Raw genomic sequence first — 26,010 nt, 5'->3', positions numbered from 1 at the left:
TGGCGTGGTGGGCACTGCCGTGCCACTCAACTCTACTGGACTGCAGAAGAGAAGCAGAGTATAGGGGCAGGGTGCTGTGAGAAGGAAAGAGGATATGGAACTCGTGTTCTCGCGAATCTACAAATATGCCAGCCAACATTGTTGCGTTCGGCTCCAGTAATTATTTTTCTAAACAAGTTGTTCAGTTTTTCAATGGTCTTGTGATGGCTCATTCATACGAACAACGTGCAGATGTGAAATTTTTTTTGGTGCCTTTTTCGCGCCTTTTCCGTTAATTTCCATTGACATTCATGGGTGCATTAAGAGAAAAATAAGGACACATATGCAACTGACAGTTCCTATGTTAAAAATTGCAACGGACTGGAAAAAAAAACACAAATGGACAAGAACACATTCTATCCTAATTGCTCTTCAGAAAAAACGCAAAGGAAAAAAAATCGCAAGTGGGTAGGCACCCTTACAATCCACTGCTTGTTGTTAGACATTTCTTTTCTCTAGTAACAGGAACATGGGGACAATGATAGGGTATTAGTGTATCTTGATGCCACTGGAAGTTAGGGGTTTGACAGGAGTTACGCCCCTGTCACACCCCTAGCTCCTGATAGGGTCAATGTAGTAAGGTTCTAGCAGCACACTGTGGACTGATTTCTGCATGCAGGGCACGCAAAAATCAATCCACAGTGTGCTGCTCTCTGTGTGCGGGCCGGCCGTAATTTAAGGCATGCTTAGCGCCTGGCCCGCGACTCACGGTTGCGTGCCGTTCATCTCCTGTCTCCTCTGTACGGGCCGCCGGCTGCATGCTCCCTGCCGGGGGCCGAGTGACTGCTCTGTATTGCGCCGGCCAACTCTCTGCTGGCTCACGGCGGCTCCCCCAGTGACAGCTCAGAATACGGGGTGAGGCTCTGTTGTGGGTGAGGTCGGCCGCTCCACCACAGAAACATGAGAAGACGGTGGCTGCCTCTTTGATAGGTGATGCTCGCTTCCCCGCTGACAGGTGGGAAGATAAAAAGATGCTTCTGCGAAAGCATAAGATATAGAAATTGCCCTCCCTCCAGGGGTTTGCCGTTGTGGGCCAGCGCTGGTCGCTGATGGACGCTCCCCTTCAGTGCGAGCGCCAGGGAAGGTTTTGCACCAGGCCCTGTGCGGAAGCCTCGGCTGTACACCCTGTATGCTTTCAGTGAATAATTTTATTGCGTTTGCAGGACCTGAGGAATAAAAAGCACAGCAGCCAATTACTTTGAGGGGGCATCACCCCCTGTCAATCTTGACTCCACCAGGAATTCCTGGTGGCGTCAAGATACACTAATACCCAATGATAGTTACTATACAACAGAGGGGTAGGCATTTAGATGCTACCTTGCAGCAGATTGGAGCCGGACTGTGCAAGGCAGCATGGGAAGTGGGAGAGAATGGAAGTCCTGACCAATACGATACTGGCAGAAAGCCTGGCTTAAGACATGGCCCCTGCTTGTAGGTGGATTGTAACCAGCAGGACAGCAGGAAAAAAAAAGAAAATCCACATGGAAAACTGAATTGACAGAACTCAAACTGGGTGCAAACAGCCGCAAAGCAGCGACCAATGAAGACCCGGGCCGCTAATGAAATCTTTAAAAAAATATAGGAATGCTTTTAAGTGCTTTTCCATAGAACTGCAACTTTGTAAGTCAACCTAATGATTTATCTTATTTCAGCTGCCACATTACTTTAATCTGAAATGACCTTCATGCCAAAAAAAATCTCCTTAAAATGAAGAAAGACCACTACTGGGTAAGATATGCAGTGCAGTGTAGGATGGCTGTTCATGTCCATCAGATATGATGAAATGCAGCAATTTTCCAACGGTAGGACCTGGAATGGAGGATTTGTTAGATGGGCTAGATCTTGTCTAATTAGGTTATCTGTCAGTATAGCCAGCAGGATATGTGTCAAGTCACTGGACTGTCTCAAGTCGAATAATGGCGTTAGGTTATATATGACCATAGAGAGTGAATGAGAGGATTCATATATAGCTACAGCAGCCCATAAGCGGGATGTGCATGTTTATGAGGAGGCTGGTGGAGATGGCTGTTGGCTGAAAGCTGTCAGTATGCTTTATGTGCATGGCCGGCTTTAGTTTATACATAAATTACATTAATGTATGTAAGGAGAGTGAACTATATACTCCATTTGTGCAGCTGTATACTTTACACATGGTTGCCTGTTTCTTTAAATAGACTGACTAGTCAGTTGAGAGACTACTTGGAATTTTCTTCGCTTGCCATATGTATAATTGTATTTGTTAATACTGTATGTATAGTATGTAGTATTGATGCTTTTACTTTGAAGGTTGTGCTGGACAGCGGGACGGAATGTCTTGTGGTGCGGCTATGACAAACTGCCGTGGCTTACAGCGAGAAGGATTGTCTTCTTTGTTAGCCACAGAGAAGGAAAAAGCCTGGTCCTAATGGGGCAGAAGTGTGCCCTGACGCCAATGTGCCACCATGCTGTTGTAGGTAGCTGCTGGGTGGAGCAGTGAGTTGTAGATGAAAAGGGGAGGTCTGGCACCAATAGGGACAGCGTGGATGGCCATTGGGCAGTGCCTACAGCGTGGATGGCCATTGGGCAGTGCCTATTACAGCTGATATTGTAATTAGGCCTGGAGCCAATTCCACCTTCAAGGAGCATGGCATACTTGGAGCTTGAAGGGAGCCAAGGTAGGACGAGTGAAGCTGGGCTCAAACTTGGTGGAGGCCATAGTTTGGTGTTGTCAGGGCTGTGACATGTACCAACTCTTTGGGGACTGGGAAAGAAACTATAGTAGAGGCATGAGGTACAGCTTAGGAAATTCAGTGGCAAGGCGTATCATAACTGAGCGGACTCAGGAGACTAGGAGGAGATAGAGTGTTTAGGATCTGACCGATAGCTGCTCTAAAACGAGGTGAACAACTGTCAGTGGGAGCTGAAAAAATAGTTGGGTCTGTGTGAAGTAACACAATTATGGGATAGGACTCTAGTGAAGTGAACTGGATGCTGAGTTAAGGCCCATTTACACGCAACAATTATTGCCCAAAATTTGTTCAAACGAGCGGAAAAGCGAGCGATAATACGTGTCAACACGAAGGCATCGTGAAGTATTCGTTCACTTGTCATTGATCGCTGAGTTTCGGCCTGCATAAAAATAGTCATCAGTTCGTTTGCTTGTCCTTCGGTTTGAACAGCAGTTGTTCAGTCTTTCAAACAAGGGGAGGGGTGATTGTTTGCCCAGCTAAACACAATGACTCCTGCCACAGTAGACAATGGATTTTTCTTTGCACTAATTAAAAAGCTCCTGCTGATTATTTGCAGAAACACAAGCCCACCTGCGCAAATAATATATACAGTGTTTACATGTAAACACTACTAAAGGACCAGCTTAAGAAGGAAATGGCGAGGATTTCAAACAATTCTCTTTGCGTGAAAGTAAAAAAGTCGCTGAGTTGGTTGTTTGTTTAATTGACAATCGTTGCGTGTAAATGGGCCTTTAGGATGTTACAATTTTGTTCTTTGTGATATATTTTAATTGCTAGAACCACACCTTGTGTGCAGTCAGAACCAGTATGATTCTGTGCCTCATCCAAGTATTGTAACTACGAAGTATTGTGCCTTCTTAAAGAGACTACACTACAATCATACAGCTTTTGTAACACTGTTTCTGCGGTTGTGCTCAGTAAAGTTGAATTGCTTGCATTTAATCTGGTGTGTGATTTTGAGGGAAAGCACTTTATTAAGCCCACCCTTCACGATCATTTGGGATCTAAAATTTAAAAATATGTTTAACCCCTTAACAACACAGGGCGTACAGTTACGTCTTGTGCGTCCGTGGTATGTATTGCGGGTGATCAGGAGCCAATTGCGCTACATACAATGCAGGTGCCGGCTGTTTCACACAGCTGACACCCGCGATCAGCGTTCACCCTGACCACGGCTGTTAACCCTGTAAATGCCGCTATCAGTTCTGACAGCTTCATTTAAATCCTCCGATCGGTTTTGTAGGGTCCTGAACAGCCTCCTCCGCGATTAGATCACAAGGTGCCTTTTGGTTGCCATGGCAACCTGGTGCCTTCTGAAGGTCCCTAGCGCTGCAATGGCTGATTGCCTACAACACGGCTTGATAGACTACCTGTCGGATCGTGATATGATATAATGCTATTGCATTACATTATACTCTATAAGATATAATATACGACTTGGTATCATTGTAGTCATTCTTTCCCATAGAATAAAGTTATCAGGTGATTTCTGCCGCATTGTGTATGCCATAAAAACAAGCCCCCCCCCCTCCTTCCCCCAGAGGTGGTGGAATTTGGTTTGTTTTCCATTTCACTGCACTTAGAAAATGTTAAAGGTTTTTCAGTATATTAGATGGCACATTAAATAGTACCGTTAGAGATTACAACTCTTACCGTAAAAACAAAGGCCTCAGACATTGTGGGATGAATACAAGGGTTATCAATTTTTGAAAGTGGGAAGGAAAATCCAAAAACGAAAAAATGCAAACAAGGGCCCAGTCCTCATGGGGTTAAGTACATATCCTCACAATTGCACATAAAGCCAAAAGTCAGAAACGGTCACAATAAGGGCTTATTTACATGAGCGTCTATCTGCCGGTGTTTTCATGGCCGGCCGATATATACGCTTCCATCTGAGCAGTCCCCCTCTTCCCTCTCCATCACCAGCTCTCTCCCTCTGTCCTCCCCTCCGAGCCGTGTCCAAGGGGGTTCTAATGCCTATTACAGGTGTCACACCTCTGCTTAATAAGGTTTAATGAGAAGGGGCAGCCTCAACCAATGATGAGACAGGGGTGTGGCTCGGACTACCTCTGATTAGACACTGTAACTAAACTATAGTCACAGCTCTGTTCCAACAGAGCTGAGCTAAAAAGCGGCCAAGGAGCAAGATCTGAGGAAAAATAAATAGCAGGTAATCATCCTCTGTAGGTACAGAAATTATTACATATCAATTTTGAGCTCCTGACTGGAGAATTGCTTTAAGCCTCAAATCCCTTTTTCCGACACTTGCAAAGTGTTAGAAAAGGCGCACGGTTTTATAGTCGCAGCCAGGGTAATGCAAATTATAGAAAAATACCACTGCTTTTCAGAGGTTGATGAGCTACGACAGGTGAGACGGTAACGAGCGGTGATTAGCTATGACAGGTAAGAATATGATACAGCACAGGGAAACCGTTCACAGCTCAGTAGCTGCACCGCATTCATCAACTCTGCACGGCGCATGCTGCATTCGATGCTATAGGGGTGTACTGCATACTGCTCAGTGATACACGGTTATTGATTAATACCCTCATGTGCTGCCTGCCACCCACCAGAACGGGAACCTGTTCACTGAATATAGTCTATGGCTAAGAGCTTATTCATACGAGCGTATATCGTCCGTCCGTGAAAACGCCCGTCCGATATATGCTTCTATGGCGTATTTGCTGTATTTGCAGGCTCTCTGCATGGGGAGGAGGCGGGATGGGGCGGGGGTTAGTGTGCTAAACTCCTGCCCCCTGCAATGAGAGGGGTGGGACAGGGCAGAGTTTAGCTCCGTCCCCCATTGCAAACAGCGGCAAGGGTGGAGAGGAGAAGGGGGAAGCAGTTTAGCAGTCACACTGCTAAACTCCCTCCCACCTCCCTTCTCCGGCAGCTGACATTGGCTCCCATAGGAGTCTATGCAGCCGCTGGCATGAAAGCGCCCGACCGAGCACTTTTACGTCACGGAAATACGTCCCCGTACACTGATGCATTGTTAACCAATGCATCAGAGGGGCAGCGTATATCGGCTGGGCGTGAAAAACCGGCTGACATACGCCTGTGTGAATAAGCCCTAAGAGTGTATTCATATGGATTATCTTCCCGTGCGAGTTCTGCCCGATTTCGAGATGGACAGAACTTGCAAAGGAAAACAACCCAACCATTTGAATGGGTTAATTCACATGAGTGTAGTCTGGTAGTCCAGTAGTCTGAGTTATAAAAATCACTGCTTGCCCTATTTTAGTGCAATTCGTCTTCAAAAACAACCTATTATTTTCTATGGGAGCGTTAAGAAAAAACATTGCAATCACATGCCATGTAATTTATGATGCAAGTATTTAATGCAGGCTACTATGGGGTGCATATGAAAAAAAGAACCAGGAAGCGCAGAGAAAAGTGCATTATAAAAACCACATGTGAAAATAGCAATAAAATAAAGTGGAAAACCGTTAGTTTTTCACTGTCCGAAATCTCCCGTTTAGACATAGAACAGCGGAGAACTAATTTTTTTAGTGTCTAGTTTAAATGCAGACTATACTGCTTTCTCTAGAAGCAGAACAAGCGGTCTGATGGATTTAATGTCTACAGAAATGCTAACATGACATTATATTGATGGGCGGAAATTCCATGAACAAAGCTGTCACATTAATTGTCTTAGAAGAAAACAACGCTCTATTATTCTGACAGCAATGTGGCTGTCAAAAGTTTTTGTACATCAAACCAAACGGCTTCGTATACTAAAATTTCCAGAATATAAGCTCGAGCAGCATCCCTAGTGGTAGTGAAAAGGTTAACACCAGCATCACAAACACTAGAAGCACAGCACAATGATAGGTCCTCCTCCTTCCCTGGGATCCAGCTTCAGGCAGCGGTGTCTGATTGGATAAAGGCACAGCTACCTCGTAAAATTATGGATAAATATTGAGAGGTGCAGAGAATCTGGGCACACTGATCTAAGGCACAGGACCTCAGGTTGCTCTTATCTGCCTGTTCACTGTGCATTGCAGATATGTCACTATCTGTCAAGGAGAAGAATCATTTCAGGCTGGTGTTCCTGGGAGCAGCAGGTGTGGGGAAGACCTCACTCATCCATCGGTTTTTGCAAGACACCTTTGAACCCAAACACAAGAGGACAGTGGAAGAGTTGCACAGCACCGAGTACGAGAACACCGATGGGGAAGAAGTGAAAATTGAAGTCCTGGACACCACTGGCAGCTATGAATTTCCAGCTATGAGAAAGCTAAGTATGAGGAGTGGAGATGCTTTTGCTCTGGTTTACTCTGTGGACAACCCAGACTCTTTTGAGATCGTGAGAAGGTTACGAGAAGAGATCTTGGATGTAAAGGAGGAGAAATGTCCACCTATGGTGGTAGTGGGCAACAAAAAAGATAACGTTGATGCTCAGAAGGTTTTTCGGGATGATGCAATGGCCACGGTGGAGCTGGAATGGAACTGTCGTCTACTGGAGACCTCAGCAAAGGAGAACTTGAATGTGACTGAGGTATTCCGAGAACTGTTACGAGAGATCAACCTTCCCGGTCGACTAAGTCCTGCATTGAGAAGGAGGAGAGAGACAATCCCTAACAATGAGCAGAGCCTCAAACCTCCAATGAATAAGACCAACAGCTGCAGCATCTGTTGATACTAGACTCTTGTAAGACTGAGGAAAAAGGACTCAGTGGAATGGGTGGGTAACAAACATATCTGGGAAAAGCTAGGAAAAGCTATCCATAAGAGAAAAAAAGCTCATTGTCATAAAAACATGAAAAGTATTTATCAAGAGGGGAGGGAGGCTCTGGGAAACTAGTAGCACTTTCTTAAAGAAGGCACGGTTAGCTCAAAGCTATGTCAGTCAGAACGTATTCCATGACTTGTCCTTAGACAGATCAAACTAGATTCCTAGATAACTCATACTTTATAGTCTATGGGAACTGCATTGTTTCATTGTTGTTGGTGTTATCTTGCATATGAGCAATGCTACTTATCACTGTAACCACATTGTTCTAGCTGAAGAACCATGTACTTTATAATAAAGGTATTGCAACGTTGTTTCCTAACCTAGCATTGTTACCTTAACATTGTATCCTACAGGTAACATTGCAGTGTGGCTGTCACGGCAGTGGAGGTGGCTTTGCTGTGTCTCAGAAATGACTTGACTTGGAGCTAGATCCAGGGGCAGCAACTAGGGTTCACTAGTTTTTACCCTTGCACCCCACCCATTCGGAGCTGGTCTTCACTGTGGGGACCCCCAGTTACCCTAGAAGTAGTCGCAGCTGACACATTCGGTCAGGTTTCCTGTAATGTGGTGCCGGAGGGTGTAGACAGGGACATAGACATAGAATAGAGAAGTGAGGGCAGGTGGAATACTTTCACAATGTAGATCAGGCCAAGGGTTAGGCCAGGCAACAGACAAGGAAAGCGTGATCAAATAACAAATCAACATCAAGATTACAGAGCTCGGGAAAGCTGAGTGATTCGGGCAGGGGTCAAATACCAGGAGATCAGACAGAAACACACTAGTCCCTTCACACAGTATGGAGACTGATTGCACAGGCACCTGGGGTGGAGCTACCTGAATGGGTGAGTGATTTGGAAAAATCATGGGTAGAGAAACGTGCGGAAGATGTGATTCTTCTCTCTCGTTAAGATGGTGGGTCGTGGGAAAGACCTAGTTGTTCGGGTGCAGCCGACCCAATAATAGGCGCACGGGCAGGTGAGACTATTCTGATGGATTAATGAAGGAAAAAAAAAAGCAAGCTCAGCTTCTTTGTTTTATTTTAAACCGGCATAAAAAGACGCGTTTCGGGGCAACGCCCCTTCCTCAGTCATAGCTGGATACACCTTGTGTTGGCTATTGGTATACATGCACATGCCAATAGCCAACACAAGGTGTATCTCCAGCTATGACTGAGGAAGGGACTTGCCCCGAAACGCGTCTTTTTATGCCGGTTTAAAATAAAACAAAGAAGCTGAGCTTACTTCTTGTATTGTACTGATTTTTATGTTTCGGTCAGCTGCGCCTACACCCATCACATTGTTTTCTTCACAAATATATTGATTTTAGTTGTAGATAAAAGAACATCTGTGTTTTATTGACACCGGACAGAGCATGGATCAAATGAGGAACTGTTATCTGTCTGTATTACACGATGTAGGGAGCAGATCTAGATGTTCTCTCCAGCATCTCCCCTACCGGTCACATCACAGGGAACTAATATGAGGGATACCCTTTAAGAGCTGCTTTATCTATCCCCCCTGATGAACGAACACTAAGCAAACGAGGCAGCTAATGGAGAATATTGTTTACCTAGCAAAATCGTAGCTCTAAAATTGAAAATGAAAACCCTTATTCCATCCAGGACTATGTGAGGACATCTCAGAACTCTTCTTCCCGGATCCTCGTTATCTCCATGAGAGATGACCTCTCTTGTTTCTGGGCTACAGTTTATTCTGCATGATTGCGCTTACGTTTTGAGTAGATTTAGGCTCCATTCACATGATCGTATGATGGTTTTGTTTTAGTGCCCTGGACGGACCTTGGGTCTATTGACCTGAACATGCAGCATCATGACCTTTCTGCATAGTGTAGGTTTCACCCCTATATGACTTTTGATATTCTGGCTTTAGCTGTACTACATAGCATTTTTTTTTAGTCAGATTCCATGCGGACCGCTTCCATTGAAGTAAATGGAAGCCGTCCGTCCAGCGGCCCTTCCGCAATCATCATTGCGGAAAGGCTGCGGGATCCACGTCATTGCCTAGCAGTGGCACAGTCACATCTGTACTCTATATGTGCATTGGCGTGCGAGCCGGCCCATCCGCAGCACAGACGGAAACCATCCGGACAGTTACGTGGGGGGGTTCCGACCCAGTCGTGTGCATTCGGTCTGAGAGAAGGTGGTGGTGCTGCTGCTGAGTATGAGAGATACAGAGAAGAATCTCCCGTTTTCTCCAAATGCAGTGTATGAGATGCATAGCAGCTAGTCTACACCAGTATTCCCTTTAAGAGGTGGGGCAGGGAAATAGGATAGGGAATAGCCTTCTGATTGGTGGGGTTCAACCAATGGGACACCAAATGATCCTAAGAATGGGTGTCCCAAAGGCCCCTGCATGAATGGGGAGAAGGTCGAGCATGTGGACCACCAGTCCATTCATTTCAATAGGCGCACTGCAGATAACCGAGTTTACAGGGGTTGTCCAGGGTTAGAAAAGCAGCTGCTTCTTTTCCAAAAAACAGCACCACCCTTGGCTGTGGGTTGTGTTTGGTATTGCAGCTCACTTCCCATTTACTTTAATTGAGATGAGCTGCAATACCAGAAACAACCCTTTGGACAAGGGTGGCACTGTGTTTGGAAGAAAGCAGACATGTTTTTGTAACCCAGGGCAACCCTTTTTAAGCACTGAGCTATCTCCGGCACTCCCACTGAAATGACTGCCACATCATTCATGCAGGGACTTTCAGGACCCCTGTTCTTGGAATTGGTTAGTGTCCCAGTGGTCAAACCCCTACCAATAGAAAGTTACCCACATCCACAGAATAGGGGATAACTTTCTTATCTAGTCATAACCCCTTTAACGATCGGACAGAGAATTCCTGGAATGCTCTGCCCAATCACAGAGAAGATGGAGCAGCTGTTTAGCAGTACAGTTGCTTCTCCATCCTCTCCATTCCCTCCCTCCACTAATCTCTATCATTTTTTTCATGGAGGAAATAGGAAAGTGAACCATCAATGTGATAGCTGAGAAAACTGTGGAGCCTAGAGAGGGGTGTAACCTAATGGACCCTAGATAGGAATTACTAACCCCTCTACTGCCCTGGATCATCAGGGAGATGGACATTAACTCGTTCACTGCCCTAGATATGGGCCCTATTAAGGCTGCCTACAGTACAGAGCAGTACAATTATGAAGGCCCTGTTGTGACATTTCCAACCATGTTATGAAAAATTATTTTGCCATGCTTTCTTCTTTTTCCTTTTGGCAAAAAATATAACTGCAGCCAGATTATACCTCCCAACTTTTGCAAAAGCAACAGTGGATAGGACCTTGCACTTTTTTTTAGTTCTCGTCACCTGGCGTACCACTAGGGGTTGCAATTGCGATCCAAGCTCTTAGCTAGGGGGGGCCCATGGGCCCCCCGCCATATACTGATGTTCACTGCAGTACATATTTTTTCACCACCACGGCCTGGCTGTAGGTGGCACTCAGGGAAGGCAGAGACCATTACCTGGGCGCTAGCCGACAGCAGAACTAAACGTTTGCACCTGGGCTCCTGAGCCTTTAGCAACGCCCCTGGTCTTGCCCTTTGCATCCCATCACAATAACACTTTCCGTTAGTGACCCCCCTTACAGTACTAGTAGATCTCTAAATGATAGATACCAACTCTACACAGTGATAGTGATTACAGTGAAACTACTTCTAGCGCTCACAGGTGGCGTTATCTCCAATCGGTGTCATTCCCTTTTCTATCTGGCCCAGACCACTGTGATAACTCCTCCTGGCCACAACTTGTCTCACAGAATTTCATATACAGACACCTTTGGCTCTTTTTTTCCCATCATCCTCCACACCTCTACATACTTCATAGTGCACCAGATAGTAATTAGGCCCCACACAGTAAGTGCTGCTTTTAGTGCCCTCCACACAATTAAAGTGCCTTGTTTTCTGCCCTCTTAGGTAATAATTAGAGATGAGCCAGCATTCTCGGTTAGGGCAGTTACTGGAACGAGCATCGCTTTTTTCGAGTAACTGCCTACTCGTCCGAAAAGATTCGGGTGGGGGGGAAGAGTTCTCCCCCCTGCCATGCCCCGAATCTTTTCGGACGAGTAGGCAATTGCTCGAAAAAAGCGATGCTCGTTCCAGTAACTGCCCTAACCGAGAATGCTCGCTCATCTCTAGTAATAATGTTGCATTTTCTGCCCCCATTATTAATAATGCCCCCTTTCTGTCCCATCTGCAATAATGTGTCTTTTTCTTCTTCAATTTGTGCTGGTAAAAAAACAAACAAAACAAACTATACTCACCTGTGGCACTGCCAAAGCTGTTCCCTTTTACTTTTGGATAGTGAGTACGGGCCGGGCACATGACTGGCACTGGCCAATCCCTGGTCTTACAGTCTGAGGCCAGGGACTGGCCAACACTCATCATGTGTCTCAGCAAATACACATACCCGGAGGTAGGAGGGAGCAGCCTGGAGCGGCTTGTGGAGTACAACAAGTGTCTTGTTTTTTTTCAGCAGCAGACAGACAGAAAGAAGGGTGAGAACCAGTGTCAGGGGCCTCCCTCAGTCTATCAGAAAGTGAGTTGTTGGGGGTCCCCCAGAATATTGCAGGGCCTAGAGCTAGTGCTCCTAATGCTTCAATGATAATCTGGCCCTGTCTAGACCAACTAATTATTAGGTCCTGTGTGTTAATATTTATTAGATGTTTTCACATCATGTTACAGTTTTCTATCAGAGATAGGCCCCCTGCACACGGGCGGAAATTCTGCGGCAGGATTTCCCGCAGAATTTCCGCCCATGGCTGCTGCCATAAAATTGCATTAGAAAATGCAATCCTATGCAGGCGGCCGTTATTAGTTTGCATGAAATCACATGCGGAAAACAAACCGTGGCATGCTCTATTTCTGTGCGGGTCTCGCAGAGGCCCGCACAGAAATGTCACTGGTGACTGTCCGGCTCCTCTCTGCGCATGCGCTGGCTGGCTGGTACCCAGCGCATAGCAGAGAATGAGGGCGCCAGGAGTGGGTAAGTCGCAGGCCTCTGCAGCGGGATCCGACCTGGCCGTCTGCAGGCGGCCTTATATGTTGGCATTTCTTGATATGCACCTTTGACAGAAAGTTCTAATGCATGCTATGGTATAGGCATATAATGACATACAATGACAATAGCATCCAATTGCAAAAAAAAAAAAAAAGCATACTTTCTTTTCACTCAATGCCTCTGTATGGAATAGTGGTCTACCTTGCTATTCTATACAATAGGAAAAAAGTACATGGACATATCTCCTGGACGCTTGCCAAAAGGGCACTCATTTCCTATACGTTGGGTTAATGGAGCTCTATGACAAGTGGACTGAAACCATGCCATAAGAACACACCCTACACTGGTATGAAATAACCACCAGCCTGATCTCTCTCTCTCACTCCCTCTCCCCCCCCCCCCCTGAGCACGCTCAGAAGAGAAGGCAGTTACTTGAGATGAGCGAGGCTCGCTCAAGTAACTGCCCTTACCGAGCGTGCTCGTCCATCTCTAGTCATGAATTTATTGGTTATTGATTCTTATTCCATCTTCATGCTCATTTAGTCATGAAGAATCATCGGTGTGATAATTGGCCATTACTGAACAATTTGTAACAAATCCTTATAATTGTTAGCTCTCTGGACAGTTTTAAAAATAGCATGTATAATTGCCGTTAAATGGATAAAATAAGCATAAAGCTCAGAGTGGGTATACTGCCCTCTGGAGGTCCGGAATACATAGTACACTACACTGTTACTATTGCACTATATACAGACTAGTTAGGAAACCGTCTGCTCCTATATATTATGGATTTATGTGTTAAAGCCACGCTATAAAAGGTAAGCACCCCTTAATGTGTTAACGATTTATTATTAACGATTGATCGCTGACATCTCACTCAGATCTATGTGCAGCATTAAGCACATACTTTGTATTACTTGTCTGCAACTGGTTTCCAGTTACTTCTTGCCTTATATTCCTGTCCCAACCAAAAATACATTCGCAGTTCTTCTGGTTTGCTATGAAGTTTGAAGCAGCAACAGGTGTTTGGCATTGTCCGCAGTGTCATGTTCTGGCCATTAGTACTGTGGGATGTGTCGTCTTTACGCCAGGCACTAGACAGTAGGAGAAGTTAAACTACCTCTTCCATGATAAGTGCAGTAGTATCCTTTATGGCTGGGCAGGATTACTTGGCCACAGGCACAGCATTGGTATTTAGAGAAGTCTGTTCTCTGCAGTAGGAAATCCTACAGTAAAAGCCCTAAAGTAAGCCTCGGCTGCATAAAAAAAATAACATCCCCTCAAAATCCTGGCAAAAGAGCGCTACAACGTTCCACATCTGTGTAGAGACGCAAAATCGCGATTTCAACGTGAGAAAATGCAGCGATATCGCACAGAACACAGATGCTATGAGCACATGTCAACGGGGCCTTAATGGGTTCCTGCTATAAAGCCGAAATTGAAAGGGACAGTATTGAGCAGGAGATGAGCCCACGCCGTACACGGTAGGTGGCGGCTGTGAAAAATCTACTCAGACTCTTTATTATGTATGTTCGCTCTGTACAGTGAGCAGCAAAGTTGCAGGTGCGCAGTGTGGGGATGGGGAGGAAGGTAGGTATATAAGAAAAACAAGCAAAAAATAAAAATTTTCTGACTTGCCTTCCCCCCTCTCTTATGAGCATAGTTTATGGGGGTTATGGGGGTCATAGGGCCTATCATAGTCCCTTTAACCTATATAGAGCTGTATACAGAATGGACTACTATTGGTGGATAAATAAAAACTTACATTTATGGCATACCCCTTTAAGTTTCTTGATGGGTTCAGATAGCACCTCTGGGCCCCGCCCCTGTTTACAAAACAAGGCTTCTCCAATCACCATCCTGCCTGGTGTGGTGGGTAAAGAATGGAAAGGGAGCCATGCACATGCGCCACTCTCTCAATTCACAGTAAGGCCCAATGTCCACGTGGGAGATCTGCAGCTCTAGCCACCCATAGAGAGCATGGGGCATCCGCACTTCATTTAAGTCCTGCCGATTTGACTTTAAATGATTTGCGGGTGTCACATGTGGATATTTAATCGCAGATCTGGCTCCATTCATCTCTATGGAAGCTTGGGATCCACAGTGCATCCACAACTACATTTAAATGCATTTTCAGATCTGCTGCAGATTTGAAGGTTAGAAGTAATTTGGGAGTTGGGGAAAAGGCTGGGAGGTGGGGTTGCGGATTTTTCCCGCAATGTCCAGCAAGGAAAAAAAAAAAAAATAATAATTTTAATATAACCCGCAGTGCATCCGTGTGTGCCGTGAACATGAGGCCTAAGAGCAGAGTTTGTGACTGCCATGAAAGTAAACACCCATGTCTGCCCACCTCTCAAGTTGTTCCCCAATGGAATATGGTCACCTCCCAGGCAGGTTGGGGACCCCGGTTCTGGAAATAGGTGCAGTGCCCACAGGTGGGAACCACAACTATTAGACAGTTATGCCGTATCCACAGGATATGTCACAAATGTCTAACATAATGCATGACATATCCCTTAACCCTTTAGTGACCAAGCACCATAAATATACAGTGCTTAGTCTTGGACTTTAAACCCAAGCTTCTGCAATGTAACAGTAACAGGTCGGGTGCTCTGCCGTCTGACAGCTGGGCTCTTAGGCTGGGTTCAGACAGGCCAGAAATCTTGTGGAATATCCGCAGGGAGACCACATGGAAATTCTGCAAGATTTCCGCAGCAGAAAGGCTGCTTCAAAACCAGTGCCATTTTTGAGCCTGTATGCACTGCAGCAATCGCTCTCCACAGAGAAAAGAGGGTCAGCAGCAGACTGTCAGCAGTGTGTATACAAGATTTTTGCAAATTTCGTCTACTTTGCTGCTTAGTCTCACGTTTAAAAATGCATGCAGAATTACCATGGGGAACGTCCGCAGCAATTCCGTCCCATGTGAACCCAGCAGGAGGCCTGACAAAGACCTCCATGTCTGTCAGGTATCTTAGAAGTCGCAGTGTACTATGCTAGCAATCCAACAATCACACCTTCAATACAAGGCAATAAAGTCACGTGTACTCCAAAATGGTATCAATGATAAGTACAAAAAAACAATACCTTACATAGTTCCATAGATGCAAAATAAAAGAAGTTCTGGGTCTTTGAATACAGTGTAAGGGTGCATTTAGACGACCGTATATCGGCTGGGTTTTCATGCCCAGACGATATACGCTGTCTTTCTCTGCAGGGGGAGGTGGCTGGAAGACCCGGGAGCAGTGTTGTGAGCTCGCGCCCCCTCTGCACTATTTGAGGAGGTGGAATGGAGGTGGGGCTAAGTTCCGGGAATTAGCTCTGCCCCTGTCCCACCTCTCTTTATTGAAAATAGTGCAGGGGGGTGGAGAGGAGGCAGAGAGGGGTCGGGAGCTCAGTTCCTGCTCCCAGCTCTTCCAGCCTCCTCCCCCTGCAGAGAGAGACGCCGTATATCGGCTGGGCGTGAAAACCGAGCCGATATACGGTCGTCTGAAAGCACTCTTAGTGTAAAAGTAGTTAACCAAAAAAAACCATAAAATTCGGACTCATAAATTGTATTGACTTGCAGAATGAAGGAAAAAGGTCATTTATGCTGCACAGTGTACCCCTTAAAAAAAATAATTAAAAACTATTCTAGAATTGCTGTCTTTTGCTACTTCTACCTCCCAGAAAGCAGAATAAAAAGTGATGAAAAAAAATTATCTATAGCTTAAAATGGTCCTACAGGTTTACAGGTTGTCCCGCAAAAAAAGAAATCTCTATACAAAAACAATGTAAAATGTTCTGGGTCTTGGCATGCAACGACAGAGACACCTGTTGCCTTTAGTACACAAAATGAGGAAGCACAATAATAGGGATGCCAGGTTTATATAGTTTGTTTCACTACAGGGAATTAGGGTTGTCATGATTTTGTTTTGTTTTTTTACTGCATGGTGAACAGTAATGAAAAAAATACCACTACTGTTTTTCAGTTTATATATATATTTTCCCCCGCTCTCAAATAAAAAAAATTTTTTTTTTTTACCCCAACGTGGGTAATACAGCTTGTCTCACAAAATATAAAAAAAAGTCAAAGCACTTTTAATACGATAATCAAAAAACTAAGACAATATTGTGGTCATTAAGGTGCAAAATAGGCCGGTCAGTAAGCGGTTAAAGCCTCAATCAGACGGGAGCGATGTGACCATATTTTAGAATCTGTATTTATGGCTGCGAATTCTGGCCTGACCCTGGATCTAATGAATCGCTACATTTAACACATTATAGGGGTCTATGCGGACCCTTCGAGTCTCATGCAACTTGATTGTAGAACAAAAGCTATATAGTGAAATGTGCACAATGGAGGTTGTTCGGCTACCAGGCTGCAGAGAACGCTTTAACTGCTGATTAATTCTCGGAAGCTAAAGAAGGATGTGCCTGTAATGCATCAAGTGGACAAGATTGGATTAACCATGTACAAACTGTTTGTGACAATATTGTCCTTGGGTTGGGAAAATAAAGCTCACTCATCTCATTAAAGAGACACGCCAGGGAATCCCCCCCCCCACTGATTATTTAACCAGCCCTCCAGTGTATATAAATCAGTTAGTATTACCTCCTTTAGTTATTTCTATCTGAAAAATTTGCTTCAGCTGTGTCATCTTTTTCTTGCAAGTGTAGATGCATTACACAGTATTAGGGCTTCGTCACACGAGCCCTGCGATTTTCAGCCATATGCATCACGGCCGCAAGAACGAAAGATAGCCGTGACCAAGTTGCAGAAACATCTTTTTTTTTCGCCCATGCAGACGGCTAAGCTGCGGCGTATATTCGGCCCAGCCTGGAATACCGTCGGGCGTCTGCTAAACTCCCATCCTTATGCTAGTCTCCTGCCCCCTCCCTTTGCAGGCAAGGGCAGAGAGTGAAAAGATAGGTCATGCCCTATCTTTTGCCAAGATAGTCTGGAGGCTCCCCTAGGCTTCTGTGGGAGCTGAAAAAGAAAAAGGGAGGGGGAGGGAATTTAGTTGCATCCAACACAGGCAAACAGACAGCTGGGTCTATTTAAGCAGTCATTTGAGGATTGCTGTGCTGCAGCATACACCACAGTGACCCATGTGAACAGACGAGAAACCGCAGCTAAAGCTCGGGACTTGACCGCGGCTATTCTTCATTCATGTGATTTTGTAGATGTGAAGGGCCGAGGGTAATAACACATACGGTCGTGTGAAAGAGGCCTTAATCTGTGACCTATACCATGCTACATTGCAAACAGCAATCAACTGATAGAAGTTATGTTAGATTAACCCCTTAGAGGGGGCGGAGCCTGACTGCTGTTCTGAATGGCCGCCTGAGTGCAGAGCTCCGTCGGCACGACACCCATAGCGGACCCTCAGCTGCTTCTTCAGGCTCCAAAATGAAGAGAATCGGGAGGGAGAGAGGCTCAGAATCTGCGGGGACCCCGAGGACGAACAGCGGACAGGCTGACATGCGGCGGTACCTGAAAGAAAAGAGCTCCCGCTCACCGCTGTTCCCCTCCAAGATCGCACCGGCTCAGTCCTCTGCTGCAACACTCAGTAGGGAGGGGGAGGAGGAGGCTCTATCTGAGGGTGAAGTTAGCGAGACAGTGTCCAGGGGGGTTTATGAAGGACTTAATTATGAAAGCCCTCCACCCTATAATGTCTGAATTGTCAGAAATTAAGGAGGATATCAGGCATATGGGGAGGCGGGTAGAAGATCTGGAGTCCTCTGCAGCATCATTAACGACCCATGCCAAGGAAATGGTGCAGGTCTTACAGGAGCAACACAACCATTTAAATAGAGCCCTGATAATGCAGGAGGATTTGAAGAATAGAAACAGGCGCTGCAATGTCCGTATTAAAGGACTGCCGGAATCATGGGCTGTGGACTGTTTACCGAAAGTAGCCAGAGAAATATTCTCACTTATACTAGGCTCCGAGCCTCCTCCATTACCATCGAGCGGATACATAGGGGACCCCCCCCCCCCCCGGGGACCCCCCCTCCCCGGTGAACTTAGAACCACCCAGAGATGTGATATGCAAGTTACTCTCTTTCCAAGATGCATTCGCCGTATTAAGCATGGCTCTTTCCGTTTGGCCTGGGTATCTTGCACAAGGGCTGAAGATTGAACATCCAGGCCCCTGAGGACCTGCAGGCATGCTGGCAGTTTTTGGAGCTTGAGCCTATAGACCTGCCCTGCTGGCTCCCACTCCCAGAATTACCGAAGTTCCCCAAGCTGCTACTCCCAACTGAATGGAATACAGCAGGAAATTCAAAATCACCTAGGGGTAAGAAGAAAAAGAGCAGAGACACTACCCCTGGGGGCGAATAAAGAAACCAGAGGCAGCTCTTTATTTTTCTCTTCTGAGGAACCTCCTCCGAAATTGCGTTGGGCTGTGCGAGGAACTTCCTCCTGCCGAGTTAAGATCAGGTGACTGTTCCCTGGACTGTACGCTTTCTAAACGGGGTTCTGGCTTTGACCCCGAGATGACCATCATCCCTCACCTGCACAGCCGTGAATGACATAGGCCTCACCCGCCTGGGCCTTGACCTCTTGCCTTACTCTGCCGTTTTCGTGTTCTTTCTATCTCCTCCCAAACCTATCTTATAACATTACCTTACCTTGTTTTATTTAGGTCCCAATGGTGTCTGTCAGGGTAGGCTTCGTGTATTTGGGTTCTCTGCCTGGTTTACCCCTGTGCACCAGTTGCCCCTCCTGTGTGGGCTGACCCCTTCTACACAACACCCCCCACTGACTGTCTTAGGACTTTTGGTCTTTCTACTACCAAGTTCTTATCTATTGCTGTCTACCCATACCCTTGTGTATCCCACCTCCCCCCTTCTGTCTTTTCCCATTTTCCCCTGAAAGCAACCCACACTGCTTTTTAGAGCCAGAGTGCTCTATTTAAGTTTTAGACTCTTTTCTCCTCAGGTTAACCCTCTGGTTTGCTCCACCTTTCTCGGCACGACCTAACATGGGGGACTGTCTCCGCCTTACTTCCTTCACCGTAAGGGGCTTAAATTCACCCTTCAAGAGACACAATGTGGCACAACTCCTAAGAAAATATGGTTCCAAAATCGTGTTCCTACAAGAAACACATTTCAAGAGGGGTAAGTGCCTTTCTCTGCCGGGCAAACAATATTCTCAGGGAATTCAAAACCCCCACCCGACATTGGCCTCTAAAGGGGTATCAATTCTCTTTCATAGCTCCATCACATTTAACTGTGAGGCCCAGATTTCCGATGGGGAAGGTAGAGCCCTTTTTTTAAGGGGCCGCATCAATAACTTTAAGATCACATTAGCTAATTTATACTCCCCTAATTCTAACCAAGTTGCCTGGCTGGTCGGGCAGTTGGAGACACTTAAAGAATTTGCGGATGGCCCCATCATTATAGGGGGCGACTTTAATCTCACAATGAACCCTCTCTGCTGGACTCGTCAGTAGGTCGCTCCCAAGTCTCTCAAACTAAACTGAGGAAACTTATTCACAGCTTATCGGAGTTGGGAATGGTGGATGCATGGCGCCAACTCTCTCCTACAGTAAAAGATTACACATACTTCTCCCAGGTCCATACAGCGTTTCAAAGGCTAGACTACATTTTCATTTCTTCTACCCTCTGTGAGACGGTGACCGGCAAGGTGCTGGAGGGCAGGTATATATCGCCTAGGATGCTCTCCTATGCTGCTTTGGGGAGCGCTTGGGCAGGGCAGATACGTGCCACCGAGCAGCCTGGGCTCGGTGGAGGAAGCCGGCAGTATAGTGTTAGTAGCATTAAGCTACTAACACGTTGTAGTATGTAAGTGGCTCCAAGCCGCATAATCCGGGCCGGCTTTTCCTGGAGTGACCAAAGTGAAGGGTGGGATGGTCACTCCCACATACCAGGTGGGGCTGGTACCAGGCCTTATAAAGCCTGGGCCTAGGGGGAGAGCTGAGACCTCTGCAGGTCTGAGAGTCCTGGCTGGCTGGGTGCAGGAGCCATTTTGATTACCAGTGTGTAGACAGGAACGCTACATGTTTAGTAAGTGCTCAGACGAGCAGGATTTCCTTTATGTTTGCCTGATGTTAAGACCTGTATTTTGCTTTGTTTGCTTGGAAATAAACCCAGGCAAAGCCTGGACTAAAGACTTTATCGCAAGTGTCACTGTCTCTGACTGCTTATGCCCAGGTTGCTACCGATCCTAAACGCTAATCCCTCACATATGGTGGAGGATGCGGGCAGCGGTCTTAAAGAGACATACACCAATTAACGGACATTTTGCTGCAGCAGCTGGAGAACCGTTGCTAAGGGCAACCGCCCAAGAGAGATTGACTGGAGAGTGCTGTAACCCCCCCCCCCCCATGTCCTGGGTGAAAGCTGCAACGGCACAGCCATCAGATATAGCCAAGATGGAGGATCTGATGAAACAGCTGACGCTAATGACGGCGACCCAGCAAAAAGTCCATGAGGAGGCCATGAGAGCTCAGGCCGAGACTAATGCTCTACTGGTGGAAGCCAATCGTTTAGCCTTGCAGGAGCAACAGCGGGTTAACCAACAGCTGCAAGAGCAACTCCTGGCGGTGGCGCAAAGTGTGCAGAGATCGGCTGGTTCGCTCCCCACCACCCGTACCGCGGTACAGGCGGCCTTACAAAAGATGACACCCACCGATGACATCGAGGCCTATCTCGCAGTCTTTGAGAGAGTGGCCGAGAGGGAGAAGTTACCGGCGCCTCAGTGGGCTGAGGTAGTAGCGCCTTTCCTGACGGGAGAACCCCAAAAGGCTTACTTTGACCTCGGTGAGCAGGATGCCAAGGACTATAATAGGCTCAAAGGTGAGATCCTGGCACGCTTGGGCATGGACACCCATGTGCGGGCCCGACGTGTACACGCCTGGACTTTCACGGACGACCTACCAGCTCGCTCCCAAATGTACGACCTGTTCCACCTGGTGAGAAAGTGGCTGCAGCCGGAGGAGTCGTCCCCGGCAGAGATCGTACAGAAAGTGGTTCTGGATAAGTTTATACGCTCGTTGCGCCCCGCAATCCAGCGCTGGGTGGGACAAGGAGGTCCCCAGGATGTGGACCAACTCGTGAGCCTCGTCGAGAGGTATAAAGGCACGGAGGACTTACTGCAAGCCGTGCCTCCTCGACGTTCCAACCCCGGGAACAGCAAGTCGGCCGGAGCACCTGGTAAGATTGTTCCGTATGCAAGGGGTGTCAAAAGTGTCCCAAAGGGAGGCGGCTCAGAGGGGGATCATGTGGGACAGAAGAGGAGTCCCAACTGGACAGTCCGGTCCCGGGTAGAACCCCAAGGGGACCGGAGCCCCATACTATGTTGGCACTGTCGTGAGCCCGGGCATATTGCCGCCAACTGTCCACGTACCGTGGAACCCATGGACTGTGACTCTGCCCGGCGGAGGTCGATGTTCGCACAGCCAGTATGTTCTGCAGAGACTGTGTCAGAGACTGATTGACCATTATGTCACCTAAAGGTGAATGACTTTGCGGTGACAGCTCTACTGGACTCAGGGAGCTTGGTTACGCTGGTGCACTCCAGCCTGGTCGATCCCACAACCGTCACCGGCCGTCGCATGGGGGTTGTTTGTGTGCATGGGGACACCAAGGAGTACCCTATTGCCCTTGTAAGACTTGATATTCCGTGTGGACTTGCCACCCATGAGGTGGGCGTCGTGAAAACCTTAATGCACACCGTGATCCTCGGGAGAGACTTTCCCCTATTTTGGGACTTGTGGCGACACCGAGGGTCGTCTGCAAATAAGGTTCATGATAATGCAAATGTGCATGATGTGTGTCCAGAACCGTTTGACCCTGAGGCTACGGTTCCAGCAGTAGGGGTGACCCAAGAGAATGGGGATAACGTTCCCTTAACAGTATTGGCGGGTGAGACAGAGGTACAGGATGAAGTAGTTGCTATGCCTGACTTAGAGGTCTCACGTGCCAATTTCGGAACTGAGCAGCTCCGAGACCCCACCTTAGTAAAAGCCAGGGAAAATGTTAAAGTGATAAATGGGGAGCCTCAATTTCCAGGGGCTGATACTGTGTTTCCACACCTTGCAGTCAACCAAGAATTGTTGTATCAGGTTGACAAGGTCCGTGGGGAGGTTGTGGAACAGCTGGTGGTACCTCAGTCTGATCGTAGGATGGTCTTAGACCTGGCGCACAAGCATGTGCTGGGAGGTCATCTCGGGACCGAAAAGACTAAGGAACGCATCCTTCAGCGGTTTTTCTGGCCTGGGGTACATGGTGATGTAAAACGTTACTGTGAGTCGTGCCCGGAGTGTCAAATAACAGCTCCTATGCCCCATTACCGGAGCCCCTTCCTGCCCTTGCCCATCATAGAGGTGCCGTTTGAGCGGATCGCTATGGACCTAGTTGGGCCCTTGGTAAAGTCTGCCCGGGGTCACCAACATATATTAGTGGTTGTAGACTATGCCACCCGTTACCCCGAAGCCGTTCCTTTACGCAATACGTCATCCAAGGGTATTGCAAAGGAACTACTTCACATGTTCTCCCGCACGGGCATACCAAAAGAGATCCTGACGGACCAAGGAACCCCCTTTATGTCAAAGGTCATGAAGGAATTGTGTAAGCCGCTGAATATTAAGCACTTACGGACGTCTGTGTACCACCCACTGACGGATGGTCTGGTTGAGAGATTTAATAAGACCCTAAAAAGCATGCTCAAAAAGGTAGTCAATAAGGATGGGAAGGACTGGGACTGTCTGCTGCCATATTTAATGTTCTCAATCCGTGAAGTCCCATAATCCTCCACTGGGTTCTCTCCCTTTGAATTAGTTTATGGTAGACATCCCCGAGGGCTCCTTGATGTAGCTAAGGAGACCTGGGGGCACGAGTCCACCCCCTACAGGAGTGTTATTGAACACATCTCCCTCATGCAAGATCGAATTGCGGCGGTCATGCCCATTGTTAGAGAACATGTACAGCAGGCTCAAGAAGCCCAAAGCCGGGTATATAACCGGTCCGCCAAGGTGAGAACCTTCAACCCTGGGGATCGGGTACTAGTGTTGGTGCCCACCCTAGAAACTAAATTCCTAGCAAAATGGCAAGGGCCCTATGAAATAATTGAGAAAGTCGGAGAGGTAAATTATAAGGTATACCAGCCAGGTAGGCGGAAACCAGAACAGTTGTACCATGTAAACCTAATTAAGCCATGGAAGGACAGAGAAGCCCTGACTGCAGTGAGCACCCCCCATGGTGAGGTCCCAGAGGTGTGTGTATCAGGGTCCCTGTCCAAATCCCAACAACAAGAGTCGAGGGAATTTATACAACATAATTCAGATGTGTTCTCCGATATACCAGGGCGTACTGGTGTCATAAAACACGACATTATAACTGAACCAGGGGTAAAGGTTCAGTTGAAACCGTACAGGGTTCCAGAAGCCCGCAGACGAGCCATCTCAGAGGAGGTCAAGAAAATGCTCGACCTCGGAGTAATCGAGGAGTCGAAAAGCGAATGGTCAAGCCCTATCGTGCTGATACTAAAACCTGATGGCTCTCTGCGCTTCTGTAACGACTTCCGGAAGCTAAATGACGTGTCAAAATTTGACGCATACCCAATGCCGAGAGTGGACGAGTTAATTGAGAGACTGGGTCATGCCCGGTACTTTTCCACTCTCGACCTTACTAAAGGCTACTGGCAGGTTCCCCTTACAGAGAGCGCGAAAGAAAAGACTGCGTTTGCCACACCAGAAGGGTTGTTTCAGTACATCTGCCTACCCTTCGGTTTGCATGGAGCCCCAGCAACCTTCCAAAGATTGATGGATATCATACTCAAACCCAAAGAAGTGCGCCCTGGGTCTTGAAGAAGCACGATACCTGGGGTATATAATAGGTAGGGGTATTATAAAACCCCAGGTCAATAAAGTTGAAGCCGTTCAGAACTGGCCACAACCCACAACTAAAAAGCAGGTGAGAGCCTTTTTAGGCATTGTAGGGTACTATAGGCGGTTCGTGCAAAACTTTGCTAGCATAGCAGCGCCCCTAACAGAGTTGACCAAGAACAGTAAGTCAGTCATGGTCAAGTGGAACCCTGACGCAGAAAAGGCGTTCCAAGAGTTAAAACGGGCCCTCTGTAGACGTCCAGTGTTAGTCACACCCAATTTTAAAAGAGAATTTATTGTCCAAACAGATGCGTCCGATGTGGGACTGGGAGCAGTTCTGTCCCAAAAAGTAGAGGGAGAGGAACATCCCGTGATATATCTGAGCAGGAAGCTCACGCCCCCGGAAAAAAATTACAGTATCGTTGAGCGGGAGTGCCTAGCCATCAAGTGGGCCCTGGAATCCCTAAAATACTACCTGCTAGGTCGGCACTTCAGGCTGATCACAGACCACTTCCCCTTAACCTGGATGTCACAGGCAAAAGAAAGAAATGCCAGAGTCACTAGGTGGTTCCTGACCCTTCAAAATTTTAGTTTTTCGGTAGAGCACAGGGCCGGAAAGCAACAGGGCAATGCCGATGCCTTATCAAGGACGCATTGCATGACGGCGAAAGGTGTCCGACCCCACAGGCTCGAACAGAGGGGGAGGGTATGTGAGACGGTGACCGGCAAGGTGCTGGAGGGCAGGTATATATCGCCTAGGATGCTCTCCTATGCTGCTTTGGGGAGCGCTTGGGCAGATACGTGCCACCGAGCAGCCTGGGCTCGGTGGAGGAAGCCGGCAGTATAGTGTTAGTAGCATTAAGCTACTAACACGTTGTAGTATGTAAGTGGCTCCAAGCCGCATAATCCGGGCCGGCTTTTCCTGGAGTGACCAAAGTGAAGGGTGGGATGGTCACTCCCACGTACCAGGTGGGGCTGGTACCAGGCCTTATAAGCCTGGGCCTACAAGGCCTAGGGGGAGAGCTGAGACCTCTGCAGGTCTGAGAGTCCTGGCTGGCTGTGTGCAGGAGCCATTTTGATTAGCAGTGTGCAGACAGGAACGCTACATGTTTAGTAAGTGCTCAGACGAGCAGGATTTCCTTTATGTTTGCCTGATGTTAAGGCCTGTATTTTGCTTTGTTTGCTTGGAAATAAACCCAGGCAAAGCCTGGACTAAAGACTTTATCGCAAGTGTCACTGTCTCTGACTGCTTATGCCCAGGTTGCTACCGATCCTAAACGCTAATCCCTCACACCTCCTACCCTCCTTATCCAGCTCAAACATTGCTGCCACTACCATTTCAGATCACGCTCCACTACACGTAGACCTCCTCCCACTATGTAACGTCCATCGGGAATGGAGATGGCGACTTAATGCTTCACCCCTAGACTCTGCGGAGGACAAGGCCTCCCTCTCCAAACTCCTAGAAGAATTCTTTAACCTAAACATGAACAAAGACCTAACAGCACCTCTGGTCTGGGAGGCACATAAGGCCTTCATAAGAGGCATTTGGATCACGCTCAGCTCTACGAAGAAAAAAACACAACAAAAAGATATAGATGAGCGCTTGCAACAGATTGCAAAACTAGAATATGTCACCAAGCTTTTC

The 26,010-nt window shown here is 47.2% G+C and overlaps 1 pseudogene; it reads left to right on the top strand.

Moving 5' to 3' along the window:
- The first annotated feature begins 6,737 nt into the window (after positions 1-6,737).
- On the top strand, positions 6,738-7,775 carry LOC136587791 (ras-related protein Rap-1b pseudogene; annotated as a pseudogene).
- The last annotated feature ends 18,235 nt before the right edge of the window (positions 7,776-26,010 follow it).

The sequence above is a fragment of the Eleutherodactylus coqui genome, chromosome 13, assembly GCF_035609145.1.
Source record: "Eleutherodactylus coqui strain aEleCoq1 chromosome 13, aEleCoq1.hap1, whole genome shotgun sequence".
In the NCBI taxonomy this organism is placed as follows: Eukaryota; Metazoa; Chordata; class Amphibia; order Anura; family Eleutherodactylidae; genus Eleutherodactylus; species Eleutherodactylus coqui.
Note: the sequence above shows the minus strand (reverse complement) of the source record. Positions and strands in the feature narration are given on the sequence as shown.